This window comes from Sus scrofa, chromosome 1 (assembly GCF_054392235.1).
Source record: "Sus scrofa isolate SSC_HxYL_T2T_F1_AM1 chromosome 1, Sscrofa_HxYL_maternal_Yorkshire_Landrace_v2.0, whole genome shotgun sequence".
Taxonomy (NCBI): domain Eukaryota; kingdom Metazoa; phylum Chordata; class Mammalia; order Artiodactyla; family Suidae; genus Sus; species Sus scrofa.
The window spans coordinates 107,845,361-107,859,995 of record NC_139383.1 but is presented as its reverse complement, the minus strand read 5'-3'; the positions used below and the strand labels follow the sequence as shown (position 1 = coordinate 107,859,995).

At 53.0% G+C, this 14,635-nt stretch overlaps 1 protein-coding gene and 1 long non-coding RNA gene across 4 annotated transcripts in view; one reads left to right on the top strand and one right to left on the bottom strand.

Annotated features, from left to right (window-relative positions):
- SMAD7 (SMAD family member 7) overlaps positions 1–14,635 on the top strand; it is a 31,134-nt gene that overhangs the window by 13,597 nt on the left and 2,902 nt on the right. The gene's annotated exons all lie outside the window — the stretch shown is intronic.
- On the bottom strand, positions 9,458–14,614 carry LOC146406277 (uncharacterized). Its single transcript, XR_014808652.1, has 2 exons — positions 14,544–14,614; positions 9,458–13,956 (listed from the first exon to the last, which is right to left on the bottom strand). It is a non-coding gene; the product is annotated as an uncharacterized LOC146406277 (long non-coding RNA).

The window sequence follows — 14,635 nt, the reverse complement described above, 5'->3', positions numbered from 1 at the left end:
GCTCACCTGGTGCACATCCACTCCCTGGTGACGACCAGTCACGGACAGCAGCTCAGGCTGTTGGCTGCCGCTTCTAGAATGCTTAAGGTCATGCACTCAACCCTGGAGAAGGGCTTCACTGTTAAAACCCCTTTTGTCCTGGAAAGAATGGAGCAGTCAGGCAGGGGTTAAATACAGACTGACAGCCTTTAAAGCCTCTGGAGCAAATTCGGGCTGTTCTGCCGGCCAGACTAGACAGGCTGCTGCCTCATGCACCCTGTCACTGAGGCAGAACACTGAGGCCAAGGGGGAGGGGGCCAGGTGAGGGCCAGGTGTAGCTTTTGGCCACAACCTTGGGCACTAACAGCCCCTCCCTAGGTAGGCTTTTTCTTAGCAGATTCCTTCTGCACCCATGGGACCTCTATGGCAAGCTCAGAGCCAGGGGGCCAGTGAAATCGAAGGAGGACGTGCCAAACGGTTCTTGATCAAGTTTGGCTCCCTTTGCTTCTTCATTGCCACTGTTGCTGTCCTGTGATACTGCTCCAACAGTGCTGTGATCACCAGGACACTTCAAAGCGGGTGCCTTAACCTGGTGGGAGAAAAAGAAAGGCATAGGGCAGTGGTCCCCAGACTTGCCTGATCAGGATCTTCCAGATCATGGTCTATTGGCAGGATCCCAGCATCAGTATTTTGGGAGGCTCCCCAGATGATTGCAAGGTGCAGACAAGTTGGGGGGCTCTGGTGTAGGGGGTAGAGGAGTTTGTGTTCCTGTGGGGAATATCTTTGGTGGCTGTTAGGTTTTCCATTATTCTGTCTGTGCTCCCATAGCATTTGAAGATTTGAGGATCTTGCTTGTTGAGCCTCTTCTCAGGACTTTTGCTCCACTGAAGAAACTAGACAGGGTGCATCAGCTCTGCCCCTTCTGCTCATAGGCTTTGCTGTAGTTAGAGAATGACCTTGTAAAAGGGACCTGTGGGACAGGGTTTCCTTTTGGGGTGATAAAAATGTTCTGGAACCCAGGTAGTGGTGATGGTTGCTCAGCTCTGCCAACTCTCTCAGTGTCACTAATGGTACATTGCATGTTTTGCCACAACTTTAAAAAAGTAATGAGTGATAGCTTTTAAATCCATGCCGATCTTTAGATAATCAATAAAAAACATCGACTCCGGAGAGTAAAAATGGGCAGAGATTTCTGTTAGGCGCCTGGGATCTACTTGCTGCCACAGCATCTCCGAGGTCTCCTATGGAGGGGCCAAGTTCACGGGCCTGTCTCCATGAGTGTTCAACCTCTCCTTTTCCATGCTGGTTGCAGAAAGGAGAGAGAGATGGGGAGTTCCCACTGTGGCTCAGCAGTAATGAACCCGACTAGGATCCATGAGGACGCGAGTTCCATCCCTGGCCTCGCTCAGTGGGTTAAGGATCTGGAGTTGCCCTGAGCTGTGTAGGTGTAGGTTGCAGACACGGCTCCTATCTGGCATTGCTATGTCTGTGGTGTAGACTGACAGCTGTAGCTCCTATTTGACTTCTCTCCTGGGAACTTCCATATACCGCCGGTGTGCCCCTAAAAAGACAAAAAAAAGAAAAGAAAGGAGAGATGGGAAAGTTCCCTGTGGCTGGTTTCCCGAAGCTGACCTTTCTGCAGGGAAAGTGAGCGCCCTGGTTCCCTCTCTGCCCCAGATGCTCTTCTCCACTGGGCAGCCCTGGGATGGGTAACCATCCATGCCAGGGCCATCTCCCAAAGCCTGGGGGTCCTCCTGATCCCCTGCGGGGCGAGCCCACCCCTCCTCTGGTCCTGCTGCCCGAGCCTGTGGTCCACGGAACATCTTCGCTGGGGTTATAGGGCCACAGAGAAGGTTGGTGACTCCGCCCGGGTGCCCTCCCTTTGCAGGAACCCTGTGAAAGGATACTGTACAGTGTGGCCGCTGGGAGGTCATCACTGGCCGTACCATCTTTCTCGCGCAGTACTGAATGGCTAGCCCAGCGCCTGGCCGCGTGCCTACTGTCACAGACAGGCTTCCTCTCTGGGCTATTTTCAGCGGGAAGATATTATTAACTGCTGAGACACAGTTCTCAATTTAGTGGCTAACACACCAAGAAAGCAACATTCCCTTGGTGGCAGCAGCGCTACCCAAACACATCGGCTCATTAGGGAATGCTTGGCCGCCCCCCACCCCCGGCCCCTTCTTCCCTTGGGGATCTGCACCCCTAGTCCACTCTCCTGGGAAGCTGCGACTGTAGATTCAGTATCTACTATAGAGAGAACGAGGCTTTTTATTAAAGCCAACCCATTAAATGTATAGAAAATGATAGGGTTTTTAATTCTAGGATGGGGAGATGTTGTGACCGGGATGGGGCACTAGATGGAAAAAGGAACTTTCTATGGAATGGTGGTGGACATTTGTTTAAAACAGGGTGATAACTTTCACCTTGTAAGTGCACGGGAAATATTGGGACAAGTCAGGAAATTACATCATTCCTTTTATGAGAAGAAGTCCAGAAAAAAGTTGTTCGTGAAAGGTAGTGGCCGAGAGGAGGCCAGCCCGATTTGGTTTGGTTTGGGTTTTTTTTCCCCTTCTTTCCTTCCACTCCCACGAGAACTTTTAGGCCATTTTCTTTAAGAAAGAGGCTGTTTGAGAACGTTATGTTATTTTTATTATTTAAAAAAATATTTTACCAGAAGGGTCACCTTCAGTTGAAATGTTAACTGCAGCCTTATTTCCCGGTTTACTAAAGAATCTTTCATGACTTTTTCAGCTTCCTTCCCCACATGGTGAGGCCAAGCAGCTCTTGGCTGGAACTGAATTTTGGTTTGGCTGCACAGTCTTCGACACTGAGCCCCACCCAGTGTCATTAGCTCAGCTTTGACTTGCAAAAAAAAAAAAAAAAAAACCAACAAAAAACACAACATTTTTTGGGGGGAGGGGAGAGGATAGGTAGGACTTTAAAAACACAACATTTTGGGGGGGGAGGGGAGAGGATAGGTAGGACTTTACCTATCGATGTCTTTAGCCTTTTCACCCCAGCATGACCTTCCCCTAACCAAGGTGCCGGCATTTGTCAGGCCGGGGCTGCCTTTATCGTCAAGCACTGAGCCTCATTTTGTCCCAGCCCCTTAACTTCCTGACTGTTGCTCGACCGCTGATGCAAATTGAAGAGGTAACAGAAGACAGTTCCCCTGGTACAACTGTGCCTGGGACCTGTGCTTTGCCCTGGGGGATGGGGGTAGGTAACACAGTCTCTAGTCACCTAGAAGCTTCCCCCCAAAAGAGGGTTGTGCACCCCCGCAGTGGTGTGGAGAAGATGGTATTGTTCTGGGTGTGAAAACAGTTTATTCATCTCTGGGTCTCTAAGACCCCTCTTTGACAATGTCATTATTCTCCTGACATGAGGCATGGGACAGTGCCCCGACCCAGGCTGACATCTTTAGGATGGAGACCAGAAAGAAAGAGGGGTTGTGTGTGTGTGTGTGTGTGTGTGTGTGTGTGTGTGTGTGTGTGTGGCTTGCTTGCACCCCATTCCACCCTTCCCCCAGCTTTTTTTCCTTAGTGTGCTTTGTTTTGTTTTCATAACACAACAAGAGCCCTGGGGTGTATAAAAGCATTGTGGAACACTCGGTGAGGGTAACTTGTCCAAACAGAGCAGGACGCCAGGGCAGAATGCTGTGGGCAGGTGGTGAGCCCACAGAGGTTGCCTGGCCGGCGCCTGGCCTGGAAACACCTCTCGGGATCAGCCGCAGCTGGCTGGGAAGTAGCTCAGGACAGGGACTCTCTTCCTGCCTCCACGGGGAGCCTGGGACCCGGCCTAGCCCTTTCTGGCTGATCCCTGTCTGGAAGGCAGGCTCCCCTCCTGGGGTGGGTTCACGGGTACCACCCCTCTGCCAGGTGTGAAGTTGGTGTAGCGGGGAGGCAACTGCTTTGAGAGAAGCCAGCATGCCCCTGTAGTCCAATCGTTCAGCAATCATTTACTGAGCACCTACTATGCACCAGGCACTGCCAGTCAGAAAGGGCATTGTTCTTGGACTCTGCGCAGATGTCATGGTTTGTCCGAAGGTGCTGTTGGGTCAGTTGGGTGGAGAGTCCTGGAACAGGATTTGGCTTGGTCTGGAGTTGGGCAGGGGGCAGCTTCTCAGGCCCTAGAAACCCAGCCAGGGCGTGATGTGTTGTAAGACAATGGGCAGGGGTGCAGGGATGGGCCCCCGGGGTGATTGTCTGAGCACGTGTGGCAACTCCTGTGTCATCGGCTTTCCCCTCTGCTTTGGTTGTGTGGTCTCTTGACAGTTGAGTAAAGCAAAGCTGGTGCATAAACAGAGGTCTGTGCTCTGGTTCTTTCTCTGCCCCCACCCCCCTTCTCCCAACTTGTTGATTGTGAGATAACAACCCTAACAGCAGGAGGTAGGGTTATAATCCAGACCCTGGTAGTACCTGGAAGCTCAGCCCATCAGAGGAGGTGACCCCAGCTGAGCAGCCATGGGGCCCCCTGGCGAGGGGATGGGCATGGGGGTGGGACTGCTGGAATGATAGTATTTATGTCTTTATAGCCACAGGGAGGTGGATGCTTTTAAAGCCCAGGAGTTTGACTTTCCTAACTCCTGTGAGTTTGATTCTCATGAAGACCATCTGGGGATGCGACACCTGCTTTTTGATTGAAAATCTAATGGTCAGGTCCACCTATGAGGTCCCAGCTGGTGTGCGAGGCCCTGGCCTGCCTGTGGGTGGGTTTACTCGAGGTAATCTAATCTCAGTTCCCAAGGGGGTTCATTTGCACGCTCATCCTGCCCCTGGCTGTTCCACTGAGGCCAACCAGTGGCCTACCGGAGCCACTGATGGCTCTGTTCTTGGGAGTTCACTAATTGCATTAATCTCCTTGCTCCTCAGTGGAGTCAGGAGAGCTGTTGTGGCCTGGGGTTTGATCCAGGGCAGTAAGGGAACTGATTTCAACTCCAGATTCATCTTGCAGAATGGGGGATTTCTGTCTTTCAGACATGAGTGTGCTCAGATCACCAGGCTAGGCCGGGGACTACTGCCGGCTCTCTTCATTTCTGTATTTATTGCAGTTTTACTTTTTAATTTGGGGTGGTCGTTCAACAGGAACACAAAAAGACAATGCCAAGATAGGACTGTGCTGGTGGTAAACTCACCTTTCTGCATTTTCCACTTGGCGGTCCTGTCTCCATCACGCTTTCCCACCTGGCGGTCACCTGCTGAAGTTGGCAGGTCTCCTCTGCCGCTAAGGCCAAGGGAGCTTCTCAGGCTCAGAGAGCGCCTGGGGACCTTGCCAGCCCCAGGGCAGCCTCTCCGCCAGCACAGCCCCTCCCTCTCATTAATCAGTAACCCAGAGGGAAAAGCAAGGGTTGAGTTCTTCCTGGGATCTGGGTACATAGCACCTGTCTAAAAAAAGACAGGTCACAGTTAAAGCCCTGCTGGGGGGTATTTCCTGGGAAAGAGGCTTGGAGTAGGGGGCTTGCAAAGATTCAGAAGGTGCACCACCCCCTATCCCTCCTCTACCCCCAACCCCACCCCTCCTCCCGCCTCAGTTGCCCCAGGAAGGGGACTGGAAGAGAATTATAACTGGAGGAAAAGTGCCCTCCAGGATTCAGTTCCCTGGGGCCGGCCTGATTTCCTGGGCTGAGGGTGGGGGCACAGCCACCAGCTTGCTGCGCCTCAGTTTTTTCACCTGCAAAGTAAGTGGCTGGATGTGGTCTCCATGACCCTGGTGGTACCGACATCCTGTGACCTGTGATCTTTGGCTCGTGGATTTGAAGGCGTGTGGGAATGAGACACTGCCCCCCCCCCCACCGCCAGTTGCTGAGGCGGTGGGTAGCTAATGTCCTCTCCCCTTGGTGAGGAAAAAGATTGTAGTTCTTCAAGGTTCTGGCTTGGCAAACTTTTCCAAGAATGAGTGACAGCTGAGGAGTCTTTCCCCAGAAAAATGCATATGCATACCAACATTTTTATACATTTTGGAGTGGGGGGCTTTAGCCTTGCCTGCCCTCTGTGGAATCCCCTGGAAGGCAGACTGTGCAGGAGAGCATTAGGAGAGGCAGGGCCTTTTATTTTTTGTTGTAAAATATACATACATTTACCATTCTAGCCACTTTTTTTTTTTTTTTTTTTGGCCAAGCCCCGCTGCATGTGGAAGTTCCTGGGCCAGGGATCGAACCCATGCCACAGCAGCAACCCAAGCTGCTGCAGTAACAACACCAGGTTCTGAACCTCCTGAGCCACGGAGAAGTTACCCCATTCTAGCCATTTTTAAATGTATGGTCCAGTGGCATTCGGTCCATCCCATGCTGTGCAGCCATCACCACCATCCCTCTCCAGAACTTTTTCACCTTCCCAAATTGGCACTCAAACATCGGACACCAATTGCCCAGTCCCCCCTCCTACCCAGCTCCTGGCAACCACCATTCCACTTTCTGTCTCTGCATTTGACTGTTCCTGTTCCAGGGACCTCGTACGAGTGGATTCATACACTATTTGTCCTTTTGTGTCTGGTGGATTTTGCTCAGCATAATGTCTGCAAGATTCATTCAGGTTGTAGTTATGTGTCAGCGTTGCCTTTTAAAATGTGTATGTACAGGAGTTCCCTTCATGGCGCAGTGGTTAACGAATCCAACTAGGAACCATGAGGCTGTAGGTTCGATCCCTGCCCTTGCTCGGTGGATAACGATCCGGCGTTGCCGTGAGCTGTGGTGTAGGTTGTAGACGCGGCTTGGATCCTGCGTTGCTGTGGCTCTGGCGTAGGCTGGCAGCTACAGCGCTGATTAGACCCCTAGCCTGGGAACCTCCATATGCCTCGGGAAACAGCCTTAGAAAAGGCAAAAAGACAAAAAATAAAAATAAATAAAAAAATAAAATCCATTCATCCTTCAGTGGACACTTGGAGTTGCTTCTGCCTTTGGGCAGTTGTGAGTAGTACAGCTGCATACCCAGAGGTGAAATTGCCGCCCGTGTGGTAGTTCTCTGTGGAGTTTGTTGAGGCAGGGTCATGTCTGCGTAGACAGATCACAGATCCCATGGGGCAACTGGGTGGGCTTGAAGGGGAGCCCTGGGGCAGGAGTGGGGGGGGGCACGTCTGAGGCCTGGCTCTCTGTGGTAATACAAGCCAGGTTGGAGTCCTCTGAAATGTGGGGCACACTGCAGAGAGCAGCGGGGGTCCAGGGTGGGGGAGCTGTCGGCTGAGGCTGGGAGGGCCTGCGGGAGGGGGGAGCCCCAGGCCTAGGAGGTCCTGGTGCTTTGGGGGTGAAAGGGCCCGGATGGCTGAACAGTGAGTGTGTCAAAGCCAGGGAGATTAGATTACAGAGGCAGACAGAAGTAATGATTAACTTTTCCAGTCTGCACGCTGTCTCCAGTCTGTCGTACTGTTGTTTTTCCCTGTAAGTACAGTGCGGCCCTGGCCTGGCTGGGCCCTGGTGTTGGGTTGTAAAGGAAGAAGGAATGAGGGCTGGGAGTGAGCAGGGGGCGGGGAGCCGGGGAGCTGGCCCAAGAGCGAAGGCTTTTCCATCAGATCCTGCGCTGGAATTTATTGGCCGGAATGCAGTAAATGTTCAAAATGCCATCCCAACCAACAGTTTTCATAATTGTTATGGAACAAGGGGAGCTGGGGGAGGGGAGGGATGAAAAGGACTTTTGTTTCTCACTGTATTTTTCCACATCTTTGGACGATTTCTCTACCCTCTAGAAAAAACTGAGTTGAGCTGAGTGGAGCTGTGGGGGGAATGGGGTGGGGGCAGGGCCTGCGTCTGAGGCTGTCTTACCTTTCAGGGAGCCAGAGGTCAGGGCAGCGCGGGGCTCTAGTAAATCGAGGCCCATTTGTGGGGGGTTTGGATGCAAACTTATGTTTGGAATGGATGGTCATTGGGATCCTATGCTACAGCACAGGGACATGTGTGTGCTTGGGTCGCTTTGCTGTACAACAGAACTTGAAGAAACATTGTCAGTCATCTATATTTTAATAAAAAAAAAAATGGAGGCCCACAGCAAAAAAGCAGCTCCAGTAGAGCCCCTAGACCCGCAGAACCAGGCAGAAACTGCTCTGTACCTCTGGGAGTTGTGTCTTTCGGCACATTGTGGCTTATTATGCAGCTGTGTTTATTAAGATTCTTTAACATGTAGCAGCATACTTATAGATGGTTAATAAAAAGAAGAGGGATGTTAATTTAAAAAAATGAGGAGGAGTTCCGGTCGTGGCGCATGGGAAACGAATCTGATTGGGAAGCATGAGGTTGCGGGTTCGATCCGTGGCCTCGCTCAGTGGGTTAAGGATCTGGTGTTGCCGTCATCTGTGGTGTAGGTCGAAGAGGTTGCTTGGATCCCATCTTGCTGTGACTGCGTGTAGGCCGGCAGCTGTAGTTCCAATTGGACCCCTAGCCTGGGAACCTCCATATGCCGCCAGTGCCACCCTAAAAAGAAAAAGAAAAAAAAAATGAGGGACTTTCTAGCGCTTTAAGAGAAGGTTCTTCGGTTGGATTTGCCTTTGCAAGTGGAAGCGCAGCCCCAGTTGGGAGTCCAGGTGTGGAATTCGGAGGGATTTCTAGACTCTGCAGGTGGGAGGTGGGTGGGTTAGAGATGTGACGGGAATATCCTTGAACACCCTTCTGTTGTGGGATGTTCCCCTTCCTTGTTATGTCTTCCTGGGAGTGGCCAGGATCCTACCTGGGGGTGTGGACAGGTGAGCAGATGGGGGGGGCGGTCTCTGTGTGTGCAAGTGTCTGAGCCTCTTTCCTGAATGGAGCTGCTCAGCTCTTTGGGGGTGGCAGCGGGAACTCAGTGATGCACCCGTGGCGTGGAAGAAACTTGAAATGCAGACTTGAGAAGTGATGAGGCTGGATGCACACTAACCAACAGCCAGGGAGGCCCATTTACTGTAAATATTATGAATGGAGTTGGCCGGGCTGGGCGTCCCCACCCTTCCTCTGAGGCCTCTCGGAGCCGGGCAGAGCTGGCCTCCTCAGAAGGCAGGCAGCCGGGTACACGCTATAATTTGCATGGCTGAAGGCTGGGGCGCAGGAAGCCGCGTCAGCCCGGCTGGCGAGACAGATGGGAGCTTTTGATTTGTGTGGCTTCCCTCCCCTGCCCGGCGCTACCCTCAATTATATCCTCTGATGGCAAAACACTGCTCTTAGGAGGGACCCCGGGGGCTCGGGGGCCTCAGACTTGGGCTGTTTGAGGGGCTCAGGAAGCGGGGGGTGGGGCCCGCTGGGGGAGCAGGGAAGTACATTTTAGCTCTAGTAACTGATTACTCATCACAATTTGTAAGACACAGTCACGAATCAGTCTTGTAGATGAGCAGGATCTGCCAAATATGTAAGCTCTGGGAGTTTGCAGGAGGAAGGAGGATGATGGTGGGTGAGGAACTTTAGGGCACCAAGCCTGGGTGGGCGTTGGGAGTGTGATGATGACACAGGAGACCCCCCTCCCACCCCAGGAGGGGGCTCGCCTTCCCCTGAGACAGAAAGAACATGTTTGTAGACTCACTGAAAGTTTTTGTAAAGTTTGATTTAGAGATGGACACAGCAAACTCTGACTCACATCTCTTTTGCCTTTTGGTTTTGTTTTTGTTTGATGGTTGCAGATGAAATGCAAAAAGGTGCCCTGCTCCCCAAAGTGATTTTCTGCCTCTCTAGAAGGTAGTAAAAAGAAATGGACCCGGCGATGTTTCTTACTGACCAGAGACATCTGTGAATCCCAAAGTATAGCCAGAGACCCATCAGAGGCAGAAGAGGGCCCCTGGGGCTGTTTTACCCCAGCCCCTCTGCCTGGTAGTTATGGGCAGGTCAGACTGAGGCTTGGAGGGGCAGAGCCACTTGGCCAAGGTCACAGAGCAGCAGCGTGCTGGCAAAGAAGCCCTTTCACTCTCTTGGCTTCTTGGTGTGAAGGAGCTGAACCCCACACTCGGGGCCACAGTAGGTGTAACACTTTCAAAGTGTGCTCTGGAGGACACATATCTGAATCTCTAGTATTTGGAGAGGGCTGGTGGCTTTAAGGGCCTGAGGTGGCTGCCCACCCACAGCTCACACGGGCCTCGAACCCAGTTCTTGGCAGGTGATGTGTGCCTGTCTCCCCTCCTTTAACATATGGATGGTGATGCTGTGCTGCCTCACAGCGTGCCTTTTCTGTGAGCATCTGCCAGAAGGGCTCATTAGGTTTAAGTACCAGCGCAGAACTATTCTCCCACCTGGGGTGGGGTAAGGGGGGCGAAGAGTGTGGTCAGCGTTTTCCGAGCGTTCTCGAACCTAAGAGATGATATGCCCCCTAAGAGTTGAGAGTTTCCAGTGAAGCTGCAGCTCAGGCCTGGCCCTCTGGCTGCTTTTCATCACATCACAACAGCCGGTGAGGCTGCCATTGTGAGCTTCATTTCAAGGATGAGCTCAAGTCACTGCCAAGGTGCCCTGGGGAAGCAGGTTTGAGGAGGGGGTGTCTGGTTCCATAGCTGGTCCACCCATGAGGGGTGGGGCTCCCTGAGGAGTGAGACTTGGGAAGCTCAGCTGGTTGGGGCCAGGGCACCTGAAGAAGCACCCTGGCTTCTGAAGGCAAGAACCTGTGCCACCCCCTGCCTGCCCCCTAGCCCAGCCACCCGGACCCGCATTGCAGAGCTCTGAAGGAAAAAAAAAAATCCAACTTTTCCATCCTGCTTTCTACCAGCCAGAATTCATTCTCCCTTCCATTTGTCCAAGGAGCTCAGGTGGTAGTGATGGGTTGGATCTGCGCATTTTCTGGGTAACAGAGTTAACTGAGAGTGAGGTTGTTTCACCCCCCACACACACAACCCGGGTTGCTTGCTCTGAACCCCAGAGCTGTCTTTGCTCCCCCGACAACCCGAGGGAGCGGCGGTGGCGTCATTGCTTGTGTCCCGGATGGGGTGGCAAACGTGGCTGAGAGCTGACCCCGGAGCCCAGACGGAGCCCAGACACCCCAGCCTGGTTTTATGTTTGCTTTAGTTTTTTCGGTCATTTGCTTCCTGAAAACTGGAGCCCAACAAGAGTCTTTGTTAATTGTATTTGAGATGAGAGAGTCGATAGGACGGAGTGGTACCGAGTCCTTTTATCTCAGTCCTTGTCCCTGAAGTGGGCCGGTTGCTCTCAGAACAGCCCGTTTCCTGACCGGGGTGGGGAGCCGGGCTGACGGGTGCTGTTAACCTTTGAGATGAGTGATGGAGGGGGCAGGACGGATGAGGCAACCGTGGTGGCGCCGGGAGTCCCGAGGAGGGAGGACCCTGGACCTGAGAGGGTGAGGCGTGGCAATGTTTGCGTTCCAGGGTTGTACTTCTGAGTCTGCATTTGTGCCCTTCGTTTGCCCTCATCAGCCTGCGTGAGGCAGTCATTTCCGCCGGCTCCACCCCAGCCGGCTGCTGTGCAGGACCACTGGGGAAGGGGCTCGAAGACCCACCCGACTGCTGGATAATGAGAGGGTTGGATAAAAGAAGTAATCCCTTGGTAATCCAAGCGCCTTGCAGAGATGAGATCGGGTTGAGACCCACCTCCCTTTGCCCATCTTTTAGTCCAGCCACCTTGAGCCCTGGCCATGGGGCTCATTGGATTCCGAGGGTGCGAGCTGCTGTGGCCCCATCTGGGCTGGCTTGGTTTCTCAGTTGTGTCCCTGTCCTGAAAAGTCAGGATCTCAGGGACCCCCTCCCCATCAGCACCCCCTCTGTGTGTAAGCTCAGGTCAGACGGCCTTACTTCTAGTGTTCTCAGAATCCCACTGGGTGTCTTAAAACAGTTCTGCCTCTCTGGCCTCCTGGTTGCCTCCTTAAGCTGAAGACCAGAAATAGTACTATTGAGGCCCTGAACTTGGCCTTTCCTCCCACCCCCACCCCCAGGTTTTTTCTTCTTCATTGCCTCACACCTTCAAATACAAAAATTTTAAAGGGGGAAATATCTCTCTTACCTAAATTGGGGCCTTGAGGTCTGGTCACCCTGTGCCATTGAGATCCCAGGCAGGAGATTCATTCATGAGCCTCTGGCCTTCTAGAACGGTCTGGTCTGTTCATTCATGACCAGGGTAATTAAATAACTCTTTGTACGAGGTCTCGTTAAGTGGTCTTCCCTAATGCAAGTGCAAACACGAGGCGAAATCCTTCCCCTTCTCCACCCCCGCCTCCCCCTTTCCTTTTAAAGGGTAGATTTTATGCTTTAAGGGAAATGGGGAAGGGGAGGGGGGAAAACAACCTGAAAGGAATTTTAGGCCGATTCAGCACTTTTCTGGGGTTGCTCCAAAAATTCCCTAAACTGTAATAAAAAGAAAAAATTGTGAGCAGGCATCTGATTAGCTAGCTTTTTACAACACAGCTTTTCTTTTGGATGAGTTAAAATGCACAAATACAGTTTTAAAACAAGCCCCTGTACAGTTTTCTGAGGCGGGAGAGAAGAAGTTGTTGGAAATGCCGGAAACGGTTATAAAAGCTGAGGGAAATTAACAAGGGACTGCGAGTTTTTGCCTTTGGAGGCTGAGAATCAACCACCATGATACGAAGGCGCTTCCTTAGTCCTTGTAATCAGGGGGACTTTTCGGGGCGAGATCCTCCCAGCTGCTCACCTCAAGGAGGCCTGGGAAGCCCCTGGGAGCTGGGCGTCAGCACAGACCTTTGTGGGGAGATGCTAGTGGGCTGTGGGCCCAATTTAGGGAACTGATTCTCTGAAGATGTCGCTGCATGCTTCCCAGAAATGAGCCCAGACGGCAGGTCGTTCAGGGCAAAGGAGGGAGCCCTGCGTACCAGGCCCCCAGCAGCGTGCCATGTAAAAGGGACCTTCTCTCTTGCACTGGTTTTGCCTGAGAGCCTGCTTTTTGGCTCAGATAAAGTCAAGGAGGAGCAAAAGAAAAGAGATATCAGGGTGCTAGGGGGCTGCTGGGTGACATGGGGGGGGGTCCTGCTGCCCCCGATTAGGGCACCAAGTGGGCTTTCAGGGGCCTTATTCACATCCAGGGACACCCACACGCTGCTGTTTATCTGGGCTGGGCCATTAACCTCAACAGCAAAAGGCTTTTTCCAGGGGATGTCTGGCAGCAAATTGCTGGGTGGACTGGCGGGCAGCACAGATGAAAGAGAAACCCGCCAGAAGGCCCCCCCCCTTCCCCTCCCCTCCGCTGGGCGACCTCAATCCTCTGCCCCCGCCCAGCTTCCTCAGCCCACAGAGGCCCCCCATCCCTTGTCTGTGGGCCTGGCACCGGGGCAATTTGATCCCTAGGACCCTGTCCTCCTCCTCCCCCTCCCCCTGCCTCACCTCCCTGCTCCAGCGGGTGCCAGGTTTCAGGGGAGCTCCATGAAACAAAGTATTGTGAGGCTCCCCCAAGGGTCTCCCGAACCTTCCTCCCAGCAACTCTCGAGTCTTCCTTTCCAGGCCAATTTGTTGTCCCGAGTTGGGAGCATAAGCGATAGCTTATATTTCCAAACACCCTCCCCGCTCAGACAGGCAGGCAGGTAAGGGCTTTCTCCTCCCTCAGCAAACTTGGCTGCCAGGACATTTTTATTTACATGGATGTTATGGGTCTTTGGTGTAGCCTTCAGAGCTGAACTCCCTCGGCAAGAGGGTTCAAAGATTGCCAGCGCTCGCGAGTTTATTAGCAGTTGATGGATACTTTGCAGAAACAAGTTAATGCCTGACGAGTCACCTTCAGCTTGGAGCCCTGGTCCCTCTCGTTTTTCCATATGTTCCCGGGTGTGTGCTTGCAAACACACACACACACAGAGCACACACTCGAAGTGCGTTCACACTATGCTCATGGACACAGCCTCTCCCACACTTGAGCTTTAGAGATGCATGGGGGACGCAGGTGACCAAGTTTCTGGTGTTGATATTTCATGGGGTTGGGGTTGAGGGGAGGAAGGACCCCTCAGCTTTCCCCATTTTTGTAGCTGTCCCAGCCGGTGGGGTGTCTAGGGGATTGCCACTCAGGGTGGGTGTTGGTGGCTGCCTCGATGGGTAGTACATTTGTACAGACTTATTCATACATAGGATGCCTCCATGCAAGACTGGCTGCTGCTTTAAAAAAAAAAAAAAAAAAAAAAAGTTAATGGAGCTGCCTGGTTTGGCTCCCAGGCCCGAACATGCCTAGAAACGTTGGAAGGAGTTGGCATGCTGAGCTGCCCTGGCTCCCCGGCCTGCGGGGATGGCGGGATGCGGGGCCTGAGCCCTCCTCCAACCCCCAGCCGCTGTGCCATATAACCCATCATCGCTTCCAAAAATCAAAAAGGCCTAACAGAGCAAAAGACACCTCCCGCCAACCCCTGCCTTCAACCCCAAGCCCCCCAGTAACAGAGAAGCAGGAGCTTACAGGGAGGGCGGGAGGAGGGCTCTGCCGCCGGCCCTGCTCTCCCCTGCCTTTCCCCATTTTTGTTAACAAATACAAGACTTCCGGTCTCCGCCCTGCCACCACAAACCGCAGCGTTCCTGCAGCCCGGCTGGGCTCGGGAGATTTATGGCTCCCAGTCTGAGGCCTACCCCGCCGGCTCCAGCTTGAGGAAGAGTCGGAATGCCAGCCGCCGGGGCCCCCTGGCTTCCATATATCCTCCCTTTTAAAAGACCTCCAAGCGCCTGTTCAGGAAAAATCACCTTAGCAGACTCACCCCAGCCTCCCCTGCTGGCTGCCGTGGGAAGAAAGCACGTCTAGGAAAGCCGGGGTGGGGCCTCCAGGGGCGGACGGAAGAAGGAGGGGGAG